Below are 20,882 nucleotides of genomic sequence, written 5' to 3'. Positions count from 1 at the left end.
GTTGCCTTAGGTGCTCTTTTGGTACAACTAGATGACAATGGTAATGAGCAAGCTATATACTATCTCAGTCAAACCTTAGTTGGCTATGAGTTGAATTACACTACTATTGAGAGAGCCTATTTCACTGTAGTATTTTATAGATAGAAACTATGTCATTATATGCTTAATCATACTACACATCTCATTGCCAAAATAGATCCACTCAAATATTTGTTATCAAAAGCCTCCCTCGCCAGTCAAGCTGCAAAATGGGTGTTGATTTTAAGTGAATTCAACATTGTTTATAAGGAGCATAAGGCCATTAAGGGACAAGTAATTGTAGATCAGCATGTTGAAGCTCCTCTTCCAGGAGACCATCCCATAGTCATATACTTTCCAGATGATGTAATTATGACTATTACCCCTAGTATACACTGGAATTTATTTTTTGATGGTTCCTTCACACTAAAGGGATCAAGGGTAGGAATTTTGTTCATTACACCATAGGGAGATCTCATTCCTAAGTCTTATAAGATATCATTCCCTTGCACAAACAATATAGCTAAGTATGAAGGATTAGTTACCGAGTTGCGTCAAGCTATCAGATGGAATATTAAAAACCTTCTTGTCTTTGGAGACTCACAATTGGTCATTAAACAAGTTACATATGAATACCTTACAAAGGATGAAAAGTTGTTGCCATATCACAGAATAGTTGAGGATCTTAAACAACACTTCTCACAGATAGTCTTTCAGTAGATACCAAGGGCTAATAAAAAACTAGTAGGTGCTATGGCTACCACTGCCTCCATGATTGCCATGCCTGAATATAGTCCTAAATGTGAGTTTCTTTTTGAGAATCTTTCTATTCTTGCTTATGAGCAAAATCATTCAGAGTTGGTGTGTGAGATTGTCGGCCCTGAGTCTCCATGGTACACTAACATTTTTCCTATCTACATCACAAAACCATTCCCATAGCCCTCATCCCAAATCAAAGTAAAACCTTCATCCATCACACTACCCGCTATACTATCCTAGGTGATACACTTTTTTGAAAACACTTTGATGGAACCCTCCTTCAATGTCTCAATTTAGAGGAAGCCAGAACAAATTAGAAGAAGTCCACCAAAGAATTTGTGGTGCCCATTCTAGTGGTATTATGTTAGTGAAAAAGCTTCTTAGAACAAGTTACTATTGGCCTACTATGGAAGCAAATGCCTACCATTTTGTGAAGAGATGTGTTCCTTGTCAGCAGCATGGCAATTTGATACATACGTCCACCCAAGACCTTCAACCCACCATCACTCCATGGCCATTTTCCAACTGGGGATTCGATCTTGATGCTCAAGTATACCCAAATTTTGCAAATTGCCACAAGTATATTATTGTCGCCATTGAGTATGTCATAAAGTGGGTCGAGGCTATCCCATTAACCTACACCACTAGAAAATAGATTTTGAAGTTCATCTTGAACTACATTATCTATCATTTTAGTATACATCAAGATATCATGATTGATAATGGAATGCCTTTCAAAAATTAGGAAGTTGCCACATTGTATAGGAAGTTCAAAATTACCCAGCATTTTTTCACCAAATACTACCTCCAAGGCAATGGCCAAGCTGAAGCTACTGATAAAACCATTTTGAAAATCCTAAAGAAAACCATTGACGTAGCTAGCCATGACTGGCACCTCCATCGTGTTCCTTCCCTTTGGGCCTATCGTACCTCCATCGATACCTCCATAGGAGCCACTCCATTTTCCCTTGTTTATGGTTCCAGGCTATCTTGCCCATCAAAATTGAGCTCCCTTTCCTCATAATCTCTCTCAAGAATCTAATGTCTGAAGAAGAATATAGAGTTGCTCACTTACAAGAGCTACAACTTCTCGATGAGAGACACCTTAATGCCCTAAACCACCTTCACATGTATCAAAATTGGCTTCAGCTTTAGTATCACAAAAAAGTCAAGCCATGAGAATTTGAGGTGGGTGACTTAGTTTTGCAGAATAACATGAAGAATCTCCAAAACCATGAAAAGAAAGGAAAATTTGAAGCTAATTGGCTTGGTCCATTTATCATTATAGCCAAGTATGGTTTTGGGGCATATCAGATTGCCACTCCAGAGGGAGATCCGCTCCCTAAGCCTATAAATATCCAACATCTCAAGCAATTCTATGATTGAGTCTTGTAGTTCCTGTATAGTGTTGTTATAGTCCCACAAAAATACAAAAAAATTAGAAAAATCAAAAAAATAAAAATAAAAACTCATAAAATGTTTTTAAAAAAATACTAAAAAGAAGAAAAAGTTCCTGAAAAAAGCATTTTGATCCATTATCTATAAGGCTTGTTTCACTTCACTCCATTCCACCATTTCATCTTTATATTTGTGCAAAGTCTTGTCTAGCTTACGCTTTTCTTGTATCCAATAAAAGACCTCTTGTCTGCGAGGCTTCACTTCACTCCCATTTTTCAAAAGACCTCTAGTCTATAAGGCATTTTCTATCAAGTGCTTGTTCAAATCCCATTACATTGAGCTTTTTGCACAACAGGACTTAAACAAAATCATTTTTAAGACTTCATGATTCAAGAAGCTTGTTCTTTTCATAGTCTTTGCCACCAAAAAAAATTACAATAACTAACGTTAAACTAAAGAAACTCGCATAGGATGTATCCTTCCTATATGTGACATTACAAAATTCACCTTTCGAATTTAAGGTTCTTGGTCAAAACTGTGGACTGAATGACTACTTGGTCATGAGGTTTCCTTTTGGTTGATTTCATTTTGTGTGTTAATGGAAGCCTTTTATGGTGCACCTTGATCTTCCATATTTTGGTCATACCTAAATCACTCTAATTAACTACATGTGTTGTTTGTGGTATGATCTATTTTGAGGCTTTAAAACATATATGTCCATTGTAGGTTGTGTTTATGCATTGAGCAATGGGGGCAATGGGTTAGTACATGTTCCAACAAAGATCTCTAAAAAGACTCTCAGTGTACCTAGACCTCTCTAGGGTATATATGATATTTGTTCCATCATGACTATGCTAACTACAGCTATTGTTCTAAAGTCTCTAGTCTATGCAAAAGAGTCATTTCATTTATGCTTCTATAGCATATAATGCATAAACTCATTTGCAAAATCAAACTAAGGTGTGCTCTTTCATATAAACACAATTGAATCTCTTGGTATCATGTAGTTAGGGTTCATGTAGTAGAGGGTTTCATTAAGCCATGCTTGAGACAAGGATCCTATTTATTTACCCCCTCCTATGCTATGCTACCTAGTTCTTACAAGTGAGAAGTCTTGACACATGTCCATTCATTAGGTTCATTCATGTTACGTTAGGTTCATTTCACTTTGCATTATTAGTTACTGATATTTTAGAATACATTCATTATTCATTAAGCATTTTTATTCATTATTAGATTACATCATTAGTTCATCACATTAATTCATTACATGCATCCATTATAAACATAATATATAGTGGCATATACATCATAACATCATCTCATAATACATATAGTGCATCCATACATGTAAAAACTACACAATGCATACACCTCATAGTCGTCAAAAATTTTGCATCATACATACATTAGGCATCATATATATAAATCATATGCAATACCACATCACACACATCCTGCATCACAAATGTCAGTATCCACATCATAGATACCATATGCATAATCATAATCATACATGTACACATAGGACCATCAAATCATGTCATATATATATCAAAGAATACATGTCTGTATAGTCCATATACAAAAACAATCATATAGAATAATCATGTACAAATGCATCATCACAAACTTGTTGCATCTACATCTCTGTCAAAACTACTCACTATATAGAATATGGAAGCTAAGCTATAAAGGTCTAGCCCCCCCTGTACCCCCACCTCAGGGAGATCGAAACCATCCCATGGACTACTCTGATCTATCTCTATCCCCTGTGGTGCACGAGCTCGAGGCTCCTTGAAAATTGGGTTGCCACTGATTGGCAGGCACGACATCATGATATGGTGACTTGTAATAGGTTGCCTCTTGAACTGCTAGTGTCTCTGCTTAGCAAGCTAACTTGGCCTCCTGCATAATAGCCATGGCCATCCTAGGCTGTAACATCTACCTAGCCAAATCCCACTACCTACAATACTCATCCACCTAGGCCTGATGGGTGTCGTGCTCTACTCACAGTGTGTCCACCTCATCCTGGAGTGCCTCTAGCTTTGATTCATCATGCATTTGGACATTAGCAAACTCCCCAGCATCCACCTATGCCTATAAGGCTACAAAGGCCTCCTGTGCACTATCTTCTCTAGCCCTCTACACCTGCATCTCTACCTATAGTATCGCTAGGGCCTTTTGTGCACTGTTGGCCAATGCTTGTTCAACCTGTATCTAACCCTAGGGTCAAGAAACCTCAATACGGAGACTATCTTGCTCTACTCTCACCATATCTACATCCTTTTGCCCTGGTGGCCCTTATACTTATGGTACTAGTGGTACCTATACATGTGGCCCTAGCGATATCTACACCTATGGCCCCTATGGTGGCCCATGTGCTAGTGTCCTCCTTGCCTAGGCTCTATGCCCCCGTGGCCCCTCCTATGCTCCCTGTGTTGGTAATGGCATCATCATTTCCAGCCCCCCATCCCCTACACCATCTCCCTCTCCTTGCACCTACTTTTCTAGTAGTGGTACCCTAGGTATTAAAAATCTAATGGGCTGATGTGTTGCCCACTACTGTGCATATGTTAGTGTCATACCTACATCTCCCTGATCCTTTCCATGAACCCAGGGCACTGGCTACATGCATCGCTAGGAAATCCATGCCAATTAGAGGCTGGTCGATGACCCCATAACCTATCATACTCACCTGATACCACTAGATATAGAAACCTACGGGGACCACATCCTGAACTCTCGTAAATTGCCTCTGCACCCTAGAGGGCATATACCACATTATCATGTGCATGGACCACCTAATGAGCCAACAATCTGTCTAAGTGTATGGGAGATATAGTTGATCCTCTACATCATCCTTTCCCCAGCTGCTAGTATGTTTCCCCATCACTCTACACCATCATATGGGGCCCACTTGAACATAATGATCTCATCCAAACACTGGTGCCAAAATCCCACTAACTCTATAGATGTGTACTAGATGGGTGGCCTAGACCTGCATGTGAATGGCTCCCTAGGCTTCCATGTCTCCTATCTGGTGATCAATCGTGTGACACCCATATGTTCCCAGGAACATACCATCAGTAGTGTTAGTCCAGGCCCCATAGTCCTCTGTCCTATATGCACACATGTGTAGATCATGGTAGAGCTCCACTAGAATCGTCTCTCCCCAATAATAGACTGAACCATCCTCCTATAGTAGGGTGCTAAGCACCTGTGTCAACCTGATGTGAAAACCATGTCATGCATTGTCTGGTACCATCCTCCAGATTAGTGATGCCAAGTACATAGCAAATCTTTCCAATCGCTACTTTAACACCTCCCACCATGTCAGCCAGGATCATTAAATTGACAATCTCTATCATCACCTCCCAAAGCACTCTTGTAGAAAGGGATCTACACCCTCTAACACATACTCTAGGTATATCAACCAAATCAACACTCACAATATCCTCCACACATCTAGAAGTGTAACTATAACCTCCCTAATTGGCAGATGGAAGGTTGACGTGGGTGTGTGTCATCACTCTATCAGCACTAACAGCTATGTTGAATTTGCTCTTAGGTCAAGCCACTTATGTATGTGCTCTAGTCCATAGAAGTAGACATGTCCCCACTCCACCTCCATCAATCACTCCTCTAGCACCACGGTCAAAGGATAGTGCTCCCTCGACTAAAACACCGTTGTCTCCTCCAGTAGCATAGACATGCAGATTGTCAGTCCCCTCTATCTTATGACCGCCCCTTATCTGGGGCATCCTTTCCTACCCTCTATCGCTTCTTCCCAATTGATGAAAATGTCAATTTGCATAGATACTGATTGACACAGACACCAATCAGTGCAGATGACAATCTATAAAGACGTCGCTTTGGCATCTTTGGTAGCTGCGTAGATGTTGGTTTCCCTACTGGCGGTTGCTAGTTTGTCCTCTACGGAGATGATGACCTGCCAACTATCATCTACACTGGCCCTTTCCCCCCTTTTCATCTATGCAAACAATAGAATGTATCGTAAAATCTTCCCAAACCCCTTTTCCCCATCTTGTTGTTTGCACAAATGATAGGATAGATCTTGTCATCTTCGCAGATGACATGATCATTATTTTGTCATCTACACAGAGATAGGGTGTAGACTTTTGTCTCTATATCAATCACTTTTGTACCCTTTTCTAGGTGTAATAAATTCACCCTAAGCTATGAAAATGAAAATCAACAAGATTTGTTAGTCGACTCACCAGTGGGCCCATCTCTACAGGTCTTTAGTGCTCTTGGATGTGTTCGCCAAGTTGTAATCTCTCGATGGGGTCCATGGTTGCTCTGCTTCTGTACTCTCTAGGTGTACAAATGACCCTTGCTTGAGCCCCTTGGAGGCTTATATAGGCCCTCCAATGACCCCTTTTTGATCCCATGTCCCTTTCAAGCCGCGTTAGTCCCTTGTTTTTACCCGCAAGTCATGCAATGTGTTCATTTAACCCATTTTCTTCTCATTCCCTTTCTTCCAAAGACCTTTTCACGAAAATTACCCAAAATTTATTTTTTATGCAATTTTTATGAGGGGGCACCCTCCTTCTCTATTGTTGATTCGATACCATCCCTAGGACTCCTATCCTTTCTGGGGCAACCTATATTTTCTTTTCTTTGGTGTAATGTCGTCTTGACATCATATCAAAGAGGGGCAAAATGTAGACACTTAAAATCATCCTAAAGACTATATTAATTTATTTAATATTGCCCTTGACATTATAGTTAATTATTTATTAATTATTTATATTGTTCATATTCTTCTACCTATTTAATTAAATTTATTTGATTGAGTAGGTTTACTTTGCTAAGGTATTTAAATTTAATTTAAATACTTCGATCCCTAATGTGTTAAATTTATTTAATACATGATCCTCCATAAATCCCCTTTTTAAATAAATCTTATTTATTTAAATCTCCTCCATCTCATTAATTCTCTAAACCAATGATTAAATTAAATCTTATTTAATTTAGTCTTAAACCTAGCCTAAAAACTAGTCTACACGCATCACTTTCATCCTTCTAAGCCTACCCACTACTTAATCCCACTTAATTTTCCTAATCACCTTGCTAAACCCCATCTTAATCTTAAATGTGTGCTCACACATGTGTGAGAAACCCTCACACTTTCCACACCCCTCATGCCTTCCACACCTCTTACATCTTTGTCCCCCACTCCTTTCTTTAAGTTTGCTCATACATGTGTGAGCAAACTTTGAATGTTGACCACTTGAATGACTTACCTACTTGTTTCTCATGTGGCACCTATGTGGATACCACATAGATTCCACCTCACTAGGGCCTCTCTCAAGCCTATAAATAGAGCCCTTTTCTCAAGCATTTTCATCTCCCTCACATGAACTGTTATCATGCTAGTTTGTCATTTGAGCTTGTTAGTGATTTTTCATGTTGCATACTAACCTTTGGTAGTTGATAGTTTTCATTGCATTTGCATTGTTAGGTCATCTTGTTTCCTGCATTTTCATTCTCATTTCACTTGCATTATTAGCTTAGTTTGTTTATTGCATTCCACCTCCATATCCTTGAATGCTCTCAAGCACGGCTGCCTCCATAGCCATTGTTTGAGGCTTTCTTCACTCATTTAGCATAGGATCATTATCACACTTGCATTTACATATCAAGAGATTCACCATAGTTGTGTTTTGGGAGAGCATATCAACATCCCTCCAATCTAAACACACCAACAAGGCCTCTCATGGGTGCCTTTGTTGATTTGTTTGAGGTTGCTTGAAGACTTGGTCTTTTGGTTGCTTGGAGTTGAAAAACTCAAGAAAGTGTGTTAGTTTTCATTTTATTGTTGAACATTTGATATATGCATATTGGTTAATGTTTTCTTGTTTACTCTTGTTCCCAAAAGGCAATTTTATTTGCACACAGCAAGACATAAAAAATGGTGACTCGACTAGGAAAGTATCCTACATTTGAGAACTCTAGAACTTAGCCTTTGAAATCATCAATGCCTTATCATTATGAAGTCAAGTCTTTTAAGTAAGAACTTTGGATCTGAACATCCTAACTCACCATAACTCATAAACCTTACTTATATATAATAGATATTTATTTCTTGTGATATCACTTAGCTTTAATTTATCACCAATTCTGAGAAGGGTTGATCGATTTGTTTCATTCCTATAGTGATTCTTATCTTTCCTTTTCTTGCCAACTTAGTTCACCATTTTAGCTTCAGAGAAAAGAAAATTCATTCAAGTTCAATGAAAGTTGGTCATATCATGAGTTCATACTTGCAGTGTTTAACTAGTAACTAAAAACCCCATAGGGATTCTACAAGATGGGTAAAGTAATAATCAAATATTGTAGAAAAGTTCCACCAATTCATGTACTATTATGCAAAGCATGCACACCTACTAGGAGGAAAAGAAAGCATTATCCCCTAAAAACAACTGAAAGACAAAAAAAATCGAAACCAAGAAACTAAGACCCAAACTAACTATTTACAAGGGCCAACAAAGCAAGACCCAAAAACCAAAAAGGAAAAGGTACAAACAAGAATTCACAGTATGCACCTAGAGATACACCACAAAATATTTACAAGAAACTATACATATGTTATAAAAAGGGGGAAATGGACACCCTTATATTGTCTCCCTACTCAAAATAGTGTTTGAGAAACTATTCATTGATGTGCAATGGAATCAGTTCTCTAGTTAACATGTTAAGATGGCAGGTATTAGCCCACACATCTCCACTATCTAAAGCCCTATGTCAGAGATGTTGGAACTTTTTGTGCTTTCCTTTCTGTTCATGGGCCTTATCCCACATCAGGACTAGATCTGAAATCTGAAAGGTCTTAAATTGGGCTCTTTTGTCAAACCATATTTTGACAACTTCTTGGTGCTTGGTAAAATACTTGAGGATTGTGTCCCTCTATTCTTTGCAAAAAATAAGACTAAGGAGGAGGACTTCCACAACATTATCCTTCTTTTCTAACTCTATCATGAATTGTAAGAATAGAATTTGTAAATCCATGGAAAACATCAAATTCTGGCCAAAAACTAGGTAGAATGGAGAAGTTCCCAAGGTAGCTTTATTTTGAATGTGATATTCCCAAAGAGTGAATTGAATCTTTTTGTGCTAGTCCTAGGGATTTATCTCCAACAAATGTTTGGTAACCTCCAAGAGGTTCTTATTGGCTAGTTTTGCTACTTTGTTACCTTGTAGATAGTAGTTGCTAAGATATTTCAAGGTAACATTCTTGTTAAAGGACCACTCTAAAAGATGGGTGAGGATGAATTCCATGCCATTATCATATATGAGGGTGAAACACATTCCAAATTCTATATTGATGTTTTCCTTAGCAGGTGGAATTACTACATCTATCATGTTGTTTCTTTAAGGGATAGCCTCATACCATTATGTATAATAGTATGTAGTGGTCAATACATACTGGTGTCTAGTAGATGAGTTGGGTTTTATCACCCCAATGAAATCAAATGCCCTTTGGGTGAAAGGTCTAGCCTAAAAAATAGGTTGACGAGGCATTATAGGATTCTATTCTCTGGGAGTGGTGGTTTGGAAAGTGTGGACATTTTTTCATGTGGTTATAGACATCAAGAAACAAAAAAGCTAATATTACCAAGCTCAAAGGATCTAGTGATTTGTAGCATCAATTAAGATGTGGTTGATTCCAAACTTTGCATAAAAATCTTCCATTATTTTCTTTTCCTACTCCTAATCAAGGCATCTAATATATATTACCTCAAAATTTCTACAAAATAGGGTCCCTCCCTTGACCATAAAATATGTTCTCTTAAGCTAAAGTGTGTGGAATTTATTGGTTGGGAGTCCCTCTTGACACTTTTTGTACAACAAGAGATATTCCAAATCAGCATACCATGGGTCCTGCACTTAAGTCTTGTTATTGTAAGATAGGCATTCCAATTGGAGATCAGTTTGGGGATCAATTGGTGCCATAGATTTTGATAATAATTTTCCTTGATCTAACTTTATAGGTTTCATTTCTAAGTCATGCTCTTGGATGATATGCATCCACTTTCAACATCTTTCACCTAGTTCACTCTACATGAGCAAAGATTTAACCACTTGGTCTGGAATGATTTCATGCACTTTTCTTTTTAGTATATTATGTAAAAATTTCTTCACTATTCAAATAAGGAAAAATTCTTGTTTCTCAATACTAGAATAAACCACTTTGGTATTCTTAAAGGGGGAGGTCATGAAGGCAATGGGTTTCTATTTACCTTCAACCTTTTCAGTTAAAACTGTAGTAGCAAAATGTGTAGATGTAAAGGAATAAATATAAAATGGGAGGCCATAATTAGGGCTTCCCATGACTATGGCGTTAGTGATCATTTATTTTATTTTTTCAAAAACCTTCTTTGCCTCCATGATCCTCTTAATTTTACTCTCCTTTTTCATCATCCCATTTAAGGGTTTTACTACTTCGACAAATCATGTGATGAAGTGTCAAACAAAGTTTATCTTCCTGAATAAAGATCTCATTTCTTTCATGGTTCTAACAATCTATGAGATTAATATAGCCTCTACTCTCTTGGGTCAATGGTAATACCCTTCTTAGTCACAATATGTCCTAGTAAATTTCCTTTAGTGACCCTAAATATGCATTTGTTGGGGTTTAGGGAGATACCAAATTGATGACATCTCTCACAAATCTTGGCAAGGTGGGTAGGTTATTGTTCCTATCTTGAGAAAAGATTCTCAAAACATCAATTTAGACAATTATACATTTGTTGACTAATACCTCAAAAGATATATCCATCACCTTTTGGAATGTGGCCCTGGCATTAATTAGCCCAAAAGGCATGCACTTATAGGAAAACACTCCCCACTTAGTAGTAAACATTGTTTTCAATTAGTCTTCATGATTAACCATGATCTGATTATAATCAAAGTATATGTCCAAGAAGGACATCATCTGTGATCCATTTATGATCTATAGGAATTCATCTAATGAAGGTAAGGGATGGTTATCTTTTGTTTATTCTCTATTCAAGTTCCAAAAATCTACACATATTCTGATCCCTCCACTTTTCTTTCAGACTGGAACCAAATAAGCTACCTAGGTGGTGTATCAAATAATGAATATTATTCTTCTAGACAGTAGCTTTTAAACCTCTTGGAAAATTAAGATCTCAATTAGGGGGTTTATAGTTTTTTTTCATTTCCTAAAATGGATTAGCAACTAGTTTGAGGGGTATAGTGTGTGGCATCATAGATGCTTCATATATCTTTAGATATTTGTAGCTCCATTCAATGACATCAATGTATTCTTGAAGAACTGTGAGAACATTCCCCTTCTTCTTGAGGGAGTAGGAGGAAACAATGAGTACATTCTTCTCCTTGGTGTCCATCTCTATAAAAGGGATCCTTCTCATTTCATTTTAACATCATGCATTCACAAGATCAAGCACTCACACTCATGCACTCAAGCACTTAGGTGTTCAAGAATCATTCAAGCTATTCCTCCATTTAATATCAAGAATTAAATAATCAAGCTATTGAAGGAATTTATCTAGCAAGATCTCCAAGATCCTTTTTTTCATCTACTACACCTATTCATCTTCATCTTCTTGATGCTAATTGATTGGTGAAGTGAGCACACTACATTTGATTTGAGAGGTCCTACTATTGTAAGGTAAATTTGTCACTTTAATTTACATGCTATTTTAATTCAACGTTTACTCCTAAACTAGGGGTTGACTTATGCAAACCCCCCCCCACCCCCCAATCAATAACAAAAAACTTTTTTATATAGGTTATGAATCTTGGATTGGTTAATAGGTTCAAGATTTAAGTACCCATTTTGGCTTTCACTATAACTACAAAATCAAAATCAGTGTCAAACAAAATCAATCAGGGTTGCATGTAGTACCTCTCCCATTTGATTTCTATAACCCATCCTGATGGATGCTACCTTGATGATCTTCCCTTATAAGTGAGCATGATTGGAACCCGTAAGTGGTCTACACCCTGGGGAAGATTCGATTATATTATTTCTTTAAATGGTTGTTTATGATTATACTAGATTAGTAAGCTTATGGTTCAAGATCATCGATGAATATTGTTGGATTTATTATGATGTGCTTATGCTATGAATATTTACATCATTCTTAAACTTTTACTATGGTGAAAACAAATTATTTTAATAGATTATTTTAATGAAATTAATTAAATAATTATTTATTTAATTTCACACACTATTGCTTCAGCTATATTATTATAATGCATCTACACTTGATCTAGTTGTTTATTGTGCGAGACTTATAGCCCTAGCAATGGTACATGGAGTTAGTGATCAAACCTTTCATGTTGATCCATTATCATCCATGTAAGAGCAATGTATCTTTATTATTATTTTAACCATCTAGTAATTGGTAAATCTAGATTCATTATGCATATGTGTCTAGACCCATGAGTGTGTCCATACATTTATGAATCCACAGTAGTTGTGGAAGTTATTTAATTAAATACTTTTGATGGCATAGCAGGATTTTATTTTCTTTATTTTATTTTCCTAGCCAATTTTCCATAGTTTAGCTCCAAGCAATTGGAATGTCCTGATTTATATGGGTTAAGGGGAAAATTGGTTATTAAGTCATTTTAATAACCTAATTTATAAGTCACTATGGAAAAGTGCTTATATTGTCAAAAAGGAACTTTATTGTTCACTTTTCACTTTGTTATTTCATGCTTGGAGAGAAATTTTCCAAAACCCTCTTCATGGCAATATCTTCTTTTAATCATTGGGTGATATTGGATTTGTGGATCATCACAAGTTGGTCTCATTAGATTCATAGCGGAAAGATCTTCTTATACCAAGTGTTTTAGTGCATTTGGTTATCGCATCATTTATTATGTTAGGCCTATTAGATACAAGGTAGGGCCTTCTCATTTTTATATTTTTACTCAATTTTAGCATTTATTTCTTGGTGATAAATGTTAGGGAGTGGAGAACTAGTATTCCTCTCTATTTATATATGATCCCATCACCCAGTTGGATGGGTGTGAGTATTTTTGGGTTTTTAGCATATGGGTTTGGGGGATTTCCTGTTGTTATGCTAATGGATTCCTGTCAAGTGTTTAGATCCATGATTTTATTTGAAAAGTTTGATCATGGGTGGATTTAGACCAATGGGTTTTTAATTTTGTCAAATTTTTACAACATTGGATTTTGAGCAATTGTCATGTTGCCTCATTTTGCATGTCACCCTATTTTCTCAATTATTTCTTGGAATTTGTCTTCATCATGGATTTTGAATGTTTATTTGGTTTCCATTCTTACCATAGTTTTCCTTCTCATCATTGGGATTTGTGTAGAACTCATACTCCCAAATTTTGATCATTCGAGTGAATCCATGATGTTTGGGTGTGTTGGTGCCTCATTGGGATTCATGTTGAATCCATACTCCCAGATATAAGACTATTTGAGTGATATTGTTGTACTTTTATCATTTGTTTCATTTCTCATATCCAACCATTCCATTGGCATTACTTGATTTAGTGTGGATGGTTGTGCACACATGAGCACATGTATATATCAAGATCTTGCAATACCCAAACTCCCAGATATATGTTGGCTGAGGGATTTTTCATTTGCGGGGTTGAGTTGGGAACTTGCATTTCCTACATACACTCATCATGTGATGACCAAGGGTATGTATGGTAGGAAATGGAGTGGCTTCTCTCATGTACCCCATTCTGGAAGTGGTCAACAAGATAACATGAAGAGGTTTAAACAAGTGATAACCAAAATTAACAAATGGAAAAATAAAATTAATAAAAGATAAGAGTATGGAACACCTAGCCTCCCAAGGGAGTTGATCAAATGTATGTGTCTAGCATCCTAAGGGAGTTGATCAAAGGAATGGTATATGGCCTCCCAAGTGAGTTGATCAAAGATACATTCTGAGTTTGGCCTCCCGAGGGAGTTGATCAAAGGCTCAAAGTACTTGCACTAACTAATAGAAATTAGTGACAATATTCTTGAGTCCCTTCATAGTTATCTTTAGTGGATATGACTAGTAACTTTATGTACTAAATTTTCTTCATGATTATATAGATGTTGGTATCATGTTCTTGATTGGAGTGTGTGTTAGCCTTGGGTGGTTGTGTTAGGTGATTGTTGTCATGTCATTATCTCCATGAGCATGGTAGGTGTGGGCCTACGAGTACCATGTGGTTAGGAGGCATAACTACCTATACCACTATTGGGGATTGGTGTATAGAGGTGATCTACTTCCAGTTTGAAGCTATTACGAGATATTCACTTGGTACTTTGATATATCTGGAGTATGTTCTCTTGTGATTTATGTTTTACCTTGGATGCATTTGATATCATTTTTAGATGATGTTTAGTATGTTACTTGATGCATTCCTTTATCATGATGTTGTATCATATTTCTTAGTTGAGACTTCTTACCATTTCTTTAATTAGCGATGATATTGGTAGATTAGTATGTTGGATGTACTTATCCTTACGATGTTGATGGATGGTTATTGGTAAGAATGATATCATGAGAAAACTCTAACTATATTGTTTGAAATTTGAGATTTATGCTTAAGGGTATGGATAGGGAGGAAATAAGTTTTATTTTTATTTAGTTTTTATCACATGTGTGTACTTTCCTTTCTACTGCGATGTTATTTTTATCATTTCATATATTGATGTTGTGGATTAGATGGATGTATGTGATTCCAATGTGTATTTTAGTTTTATTCAAGTTCTTAGAACTACTTTCATTCTCATGAGTGATCATTCCTTGAGTTACATGGATCTAGTACTCCCTAATCTAGAGGTTTCACGTTGTTACGCATTATCTTCTTTCTTTGTTGATGTGATGTTAGCTTTGGTCATATGGGAAGAGAAATTTCTCACACGAGTATCTATTCTCTCACATGAGAATGGATTCTCTCTCATGAGTATGTACTTCCTTGCATGGTAAAACAAAGTCTTACATGCATCTGATGGGGAAACACACACAACTCATTAGGAAAACACATGCAAGAGAAAATCCTAACTCATGTGAGCATCTTGGTTGTTTTCTCACTTGGAAAATAGTCAGTGTTTTCACTCACTCTGAGAATATGTGAATTATGGTTTTGATCACCCTTTTAGGTCATGCATCTTCCCATATTAAAATAGATCAACTATAAGGTGAATAAAATATATCATTTAAGTATTAGTTGACATATACTTAATTTTGTATACTTGAAGTTAAGTATATGCCAACTTATACATAAGATATATTTTAATATATGTAATGATTTATTTGAGATAGGTTTCATCCCTCCAAGAGTTAAGATAAAGACTCTCAAACATTTTAGGATTTCAGACTTGGCCAGGTTTCAGTATTCAACATTTATTTTTAGCACGGTGTCTAGTAGATGAGTGGTTGTAACCTTGAGCCCTTAATTTTTGCATGATAATTTGAGCGTCTATGCTTGTAATTCTTGATTATGTTATGGTTATTTATAAATGTACATGTATGTTTAACCATGCCAAGAACTTTTATCTTACACTTAAAAGATTCCTCTTTGGTATATTCTCTTTGTTCGTGTGATCTTTGATTGTAAGTTATGGTTTTGTTCTTGGGGATTGTTGGAAGTGTCCATAAGGCTTCTTCTAGTGTAGGTGGACATGTGAGTTTAGCCATGTTCTCTATTTTATTACCTTGTTTTGATGTTTCATTCTTGCACTTGGTTACTTTATGTTGTTTTTAAGTCACTTATATTAAGAAACAAATTATTCAGTGCATGTTTCATCCTTGTGTTCCAAGGATCTTCGAGTGGGCCATTACATCACACTGCACCCTTGATGATCTATTTTTCCCCTAATGATCTAGGTCTTATTGCAGCCTTGATTTTACCAAGTGACCCTAGATTTTGTGTTGAATAATTTATCGGTTTTGTCCATAGCACAATTCTCAAATAAAATCAAGTGGAATTGGCCCTTTTTGAGGTTGTTTGACTTACCTTTTTAGGTTTTTCACAAGGTAAATCTTTTTGCCTCTTTTATTTCAATACACTTTAATCATTTATCAATTATATATTGCACATGAACTTAGTTTCTCTTCATATCTCTTACTAAATTAGGGTTTTAAGGACCTTTGTATACTCTCTCCAACCCTATAACCATTAATTCTTTTTTTGTATTAGTGCTCCTTTATCACTCATTTGGCACTAATATTCCTAGAATTGGTTACCTTAGAGTTAGGATTGAAGGGATCAATTTTCTTGACTCCCTCTTTGAGTTATGTAAGTGAGATTTGTGATAAACTTAGGGTTTTACTTCCTTGATTCGCATTTTCCCATGTACATCTTTGGTGAAGCCAAGCACTTTTCCTCCTTTGTTTGATTTTTGGCATTGTATTTTTTCTTCCTGTATCTACATCTATTTTGTTTAAATTTGTGGTATGTAGATCTCCTTGTTTTTCCATATAGTTTCCATTTCATATATTTTCATTTTGAAAATATTAAAAAAATTATAGGAATTTCATTTCCTTTCGATGGGGTTTTATCTTTCTTTTCCAAAGATTTTCTAGACATTTCATTTGATGCATATGATAATGTTTTGGTGTAATATTTCATTGAGGCTCATCTTTTTAAAGATGATGTCGATCAACCTTTCGTGGTTCATGATGTTACTACCATTGTTAGTAGAACTATTTGGGATGAACCTATAGATAATACGGTTGATTACTCTCTTCCTCATGAAAAAGATGGCATGGTTAATACCTTTCCTTTTCAACACAACTTTTCTTGTAAGGACATCTTTTCCGCTAGTAAATATAAAAAATTAATGGACATTCAAAATCCTTATCCTCTCTCTTCTAGTCAAAAACTTATTAATAATCACAAGCTTTATCAAGTTAACATGGTCAATATTCATCAACCTTTTACTAAGCTTCTCATGACTATGAAGGGTTGTCCTAAATAAATTTTAAGGGAAAATCTAGTGATCCTTTGGATTATGATGTAGTGGCTCACACCTACCATTCAAGGAATAATCCTCAACCTAATACCTCTTTTCCACTCTCTCAAACCATTCCTCCTCCTCCACCTCATCTTCCTCCACTTTTGAATCATTATAAAATCAGTGCCCTTTTAATATGCATGCATACCACTCTTATTGCACCTATGATTGTCTTTACTTGTGAGGATTTTTCTTCTAAAGAGATTCAAGATCATCCTGCCCCTCTTATGGTTGTTGTTTCTATTAATAAAATAACTATAAAATGGACTCTAATTTATAATGGCTCTGGTTTTAATATTTTTCATATAGATATGTTAAAGGCTATGAATTCTAATCTTTCTACTATTCAACCAAGTGACATTCCTATTTGTGGATTCGATAACATTGATAAAAATAATCTGGGTATTATAATACTACCTATGAAAGTTAGTCTAATGATATTAGATACTCATATACATGTTATGCATGGAACTCTCAATTATAACCTTCTCTTAGGAAGACCTTGATTGCATTCTATGAATGTTTTTCCTTCTACTCTTCATTGCAAGTTTAGGTTTGTTTACAAAAACCTTCTATATACCCTTCATGATGATGATGCACCTAATCCTTGTTAAATATGTACTTTTCTTGGGTTTCTCCTCCTACATAGGAAATGAAGAAGCCTGAACCTAAAGGAGACCCTTCTTCTTCTACTCTATTGATGGATGATTGGGGTACATTATATTTTAATCCAACTTTTATTGGAGAGTATAGAGTTAACAATCTTTCATTCATGAGAAATTGAGTGCTCCTCTCTTTACAAATTTGTTTCTACTTCTAGTCATGAGGAACCTATAAAACCTAGTATTCCCTTAGGTGGTGGGGGGATTAAGCATTTTTTCAATACCATTTCTACTCATACATTAGGAAATGTGAAAAAATATGATGCTTTCTCTACATCATCTCCTTTATCATCTTCTATTAATCAAGAAATTATTTTACCCATGATTCTTCAACCTAAGGTGATTACTAGACCTAAATGATTCAAGAAACATAGTCAAAAACTTATTTTTCATGTATTATCATTTTCATGATCACTCTACTAATGATTTTCAAGATTTACAATTTAAGATTTAGAAGCTTGTTGATAATAAGGTTTTTTGTATATCTCCTTATAATGAAATCTATGTTTATTTGTGTTTATTTAAATAACATTTAGGTCCCTATTATATTTCTTTGCACCATGTAACATTGGTTGCCTCTATCTTGGGGGCTCATTTTCATACATGGTCCAATTTGTGAGTAGCACAAGAGGTCCTCCATTCTCTTTTTTCCAACACTTGAGAGGCTTGGGAACTTTATCCATATTTTTCACTATTTCAATGATCAACTATTTCCTTTGGTTAAGTGTTATTTGTTTATCATGTCTACAAGAAACGATAAGATCAAGCAAGGAAAGAAAACAATCCAAGTGTGAAAAAATGTTACCATGAGATAAGACAAATCCAAGAGCATACACCAAGATAGTTAAACAATGGAGACAAGGATTTGAAAGGGGAAAGCAAAGAAAACCCCTTGTGAGTATTATGAATGAAGGCAAATACCTAGAGAGAGAGAGAGAGAGAGAGAGAGAGAGAGAGAGAGAGAGAGAGAGAGAGAGAGAGTGGTGGAGCAAAATAGCTCAATACAATAACATCAAAATGATGTGTAGAGAAGAAAGAGAAAGGAACATCTCTTTTAAGGAGATGAGAAAGGACTTACATGTGTTCACATGTGTAACTCCCATTTCTATGAATGCCACATTCATAATAGGTGTGTGCAAAGTGTCACAATCCTCTTAAGGATGATAAACTAAATTCCTTAATAAAGGAATTATAAAAATGAGTTGTCCTCACATGTGGACTAAAGGAAAAGTAGTGACATGTCCTCCATATATGTACAATAGGACAAACTACATTTAGGTGTCCTTGGAATATCCCAATTAAATACATCCAATGGAAGATTAATATTTCTAATACCCACCCTTAATCTTTACTCGGGGAGCTTACATCAAAGGGTTGTAAACCCAAATTTTTACAATGAAATTGAAATCTCTCTTTAGAAAGTGGTTTTGTCAAAATATCAGCCACTTGATGTTCACCCTTACAAAAAAGGAGAGTAACTTTCTTGTCTTAAACTTATTTTTGAATGAAGTGATGTTGAAATGAAATATGTTTGGTCCTTGCATTAAAAACTGGATTCTTTGCCAAGCCAATGGCACTTTGATTGTCACAATGTAGAGGGGTAGGTGCTTGTTGAGGAAGACCAAAATCTTCAAGAAGTCTTCTAAGCCATAAGGCTTTCTTAGCTTCATTGGTACAACCTTTGTATTCAGCTTCAATTGAGCAAAGGGAAATCGAGTTTTCTTTTTTACTTTTCCAAGAAATTGCACTTAAACCAACAAAGAAACAATAGCCACAGGTGAATTTCCCATCATTGGGATCTCCATCTAGATTGAAATCAGTATAGCCTTGTAAAATAAATGTAGAATTGGCATCATAAAATAATCCCATATTAATAGTTCCTTTGATGTACCTTAAGAATCTTTTAACAACTTTAAAATGATTTTTTTGAGGTTTAGACATAAATCTAGAAACTAAACCAACACTATAAGCAATATCAGGTCTAGTAAGAGTTAAATAATTTAAACTTCCTACTAGTTGCCTATACAAAGTTTCATCAACAAAAGGAGTATTCATATTAGCCATTAATTTAGTTCCTAATTCACATGGAATTGAAAAATGGTTAGAATCATTCATCTTAAATTTTTCTAAAAGGTCATGAGCATACTTTCTTTGAGAAATAAAGATACCCTTAGGAGTTTGCCAAATTTGCATACCTAATAAGTAATGTAAAATACCTAAATTAGTCATCTAGAATATCTATTTAAGTTGAAACTTAATATCAAAAATTAAAGCATTTGAACTGGAAGTGAGAATTAGATCCTCCACATAAATAATAACAATGATAATATCATCTTGAGTATGTTTAATATATAAGTTAGTATCATTCTTACTTCTAGAAAAACCTTGAGAAATAAAGAATGAATTAATTTTAGAATACCATTCTCTAGGTGATTGTTTGAGACCATAAATAGATTTTTTCAATTTACAAACTAGATTTTTGCTACCTTTCTTAACAAATCTAGGGGGTTGAGCCATATGTATTTCTTCATGTAAATCACCATTTAAGAAGGCACTTTTAACATCCATTTGGTGAATGGGCCAATTCATTTTAGATGCTAAAGTAAGAACTAATTTGATAGTAGGCATTTTAGCAACAAGGGAAAAAGTTTCATTATAGTTTAATCCTTCTATTTTTGAAAAACCTCTAGCAACTAATGGTGCCTTAAATTTACTAATTTCATTATTAGCATTCAATTTTTTTTTGTATAATCATTTACATGAAAATATATTCTTACCATGAGGTAACTTGACTAAGTTTGAAGTTTGATTAGCAATTAAAGAGTCATATTCCTCTTTCATGGCCTTTTTCCAATTAGGTTGAGAGTTAGCTTGATCAAAGACTTAGGATCATTAGAATTCATGATAGTAGTCATCAAAGCATAATTGGAATAATTAATCCTTCTAGCTTTAATTCCATTGAATCTAGTGATATAATCATCATTTTCATTAATTAAGCCTTGAGCCCACTTAGGCTTATGTTTAGG

Source organism: Cupressus sempervirens, chromosome 9 (assembly GCF_028749045.1).
Source record: "Cupressus sempervirens isolate cs-2001-9-10 chromosome 9, ASM2874904v1, whole genome shotgun sequence".
In the NCBI taxonomy this organism is placed as follows: domain Eukaryota; kingdom Viridiplantae; phylum Streptophyta; class Pinopsida; order Cupressales; family Cupressaceae; genus Cupressus; species Cupressus sempervirens.
The sequence above is the reverse complement of the archived record's forward strand: the minus strand, read 5'-3'. Positions refer to the sequence as shown.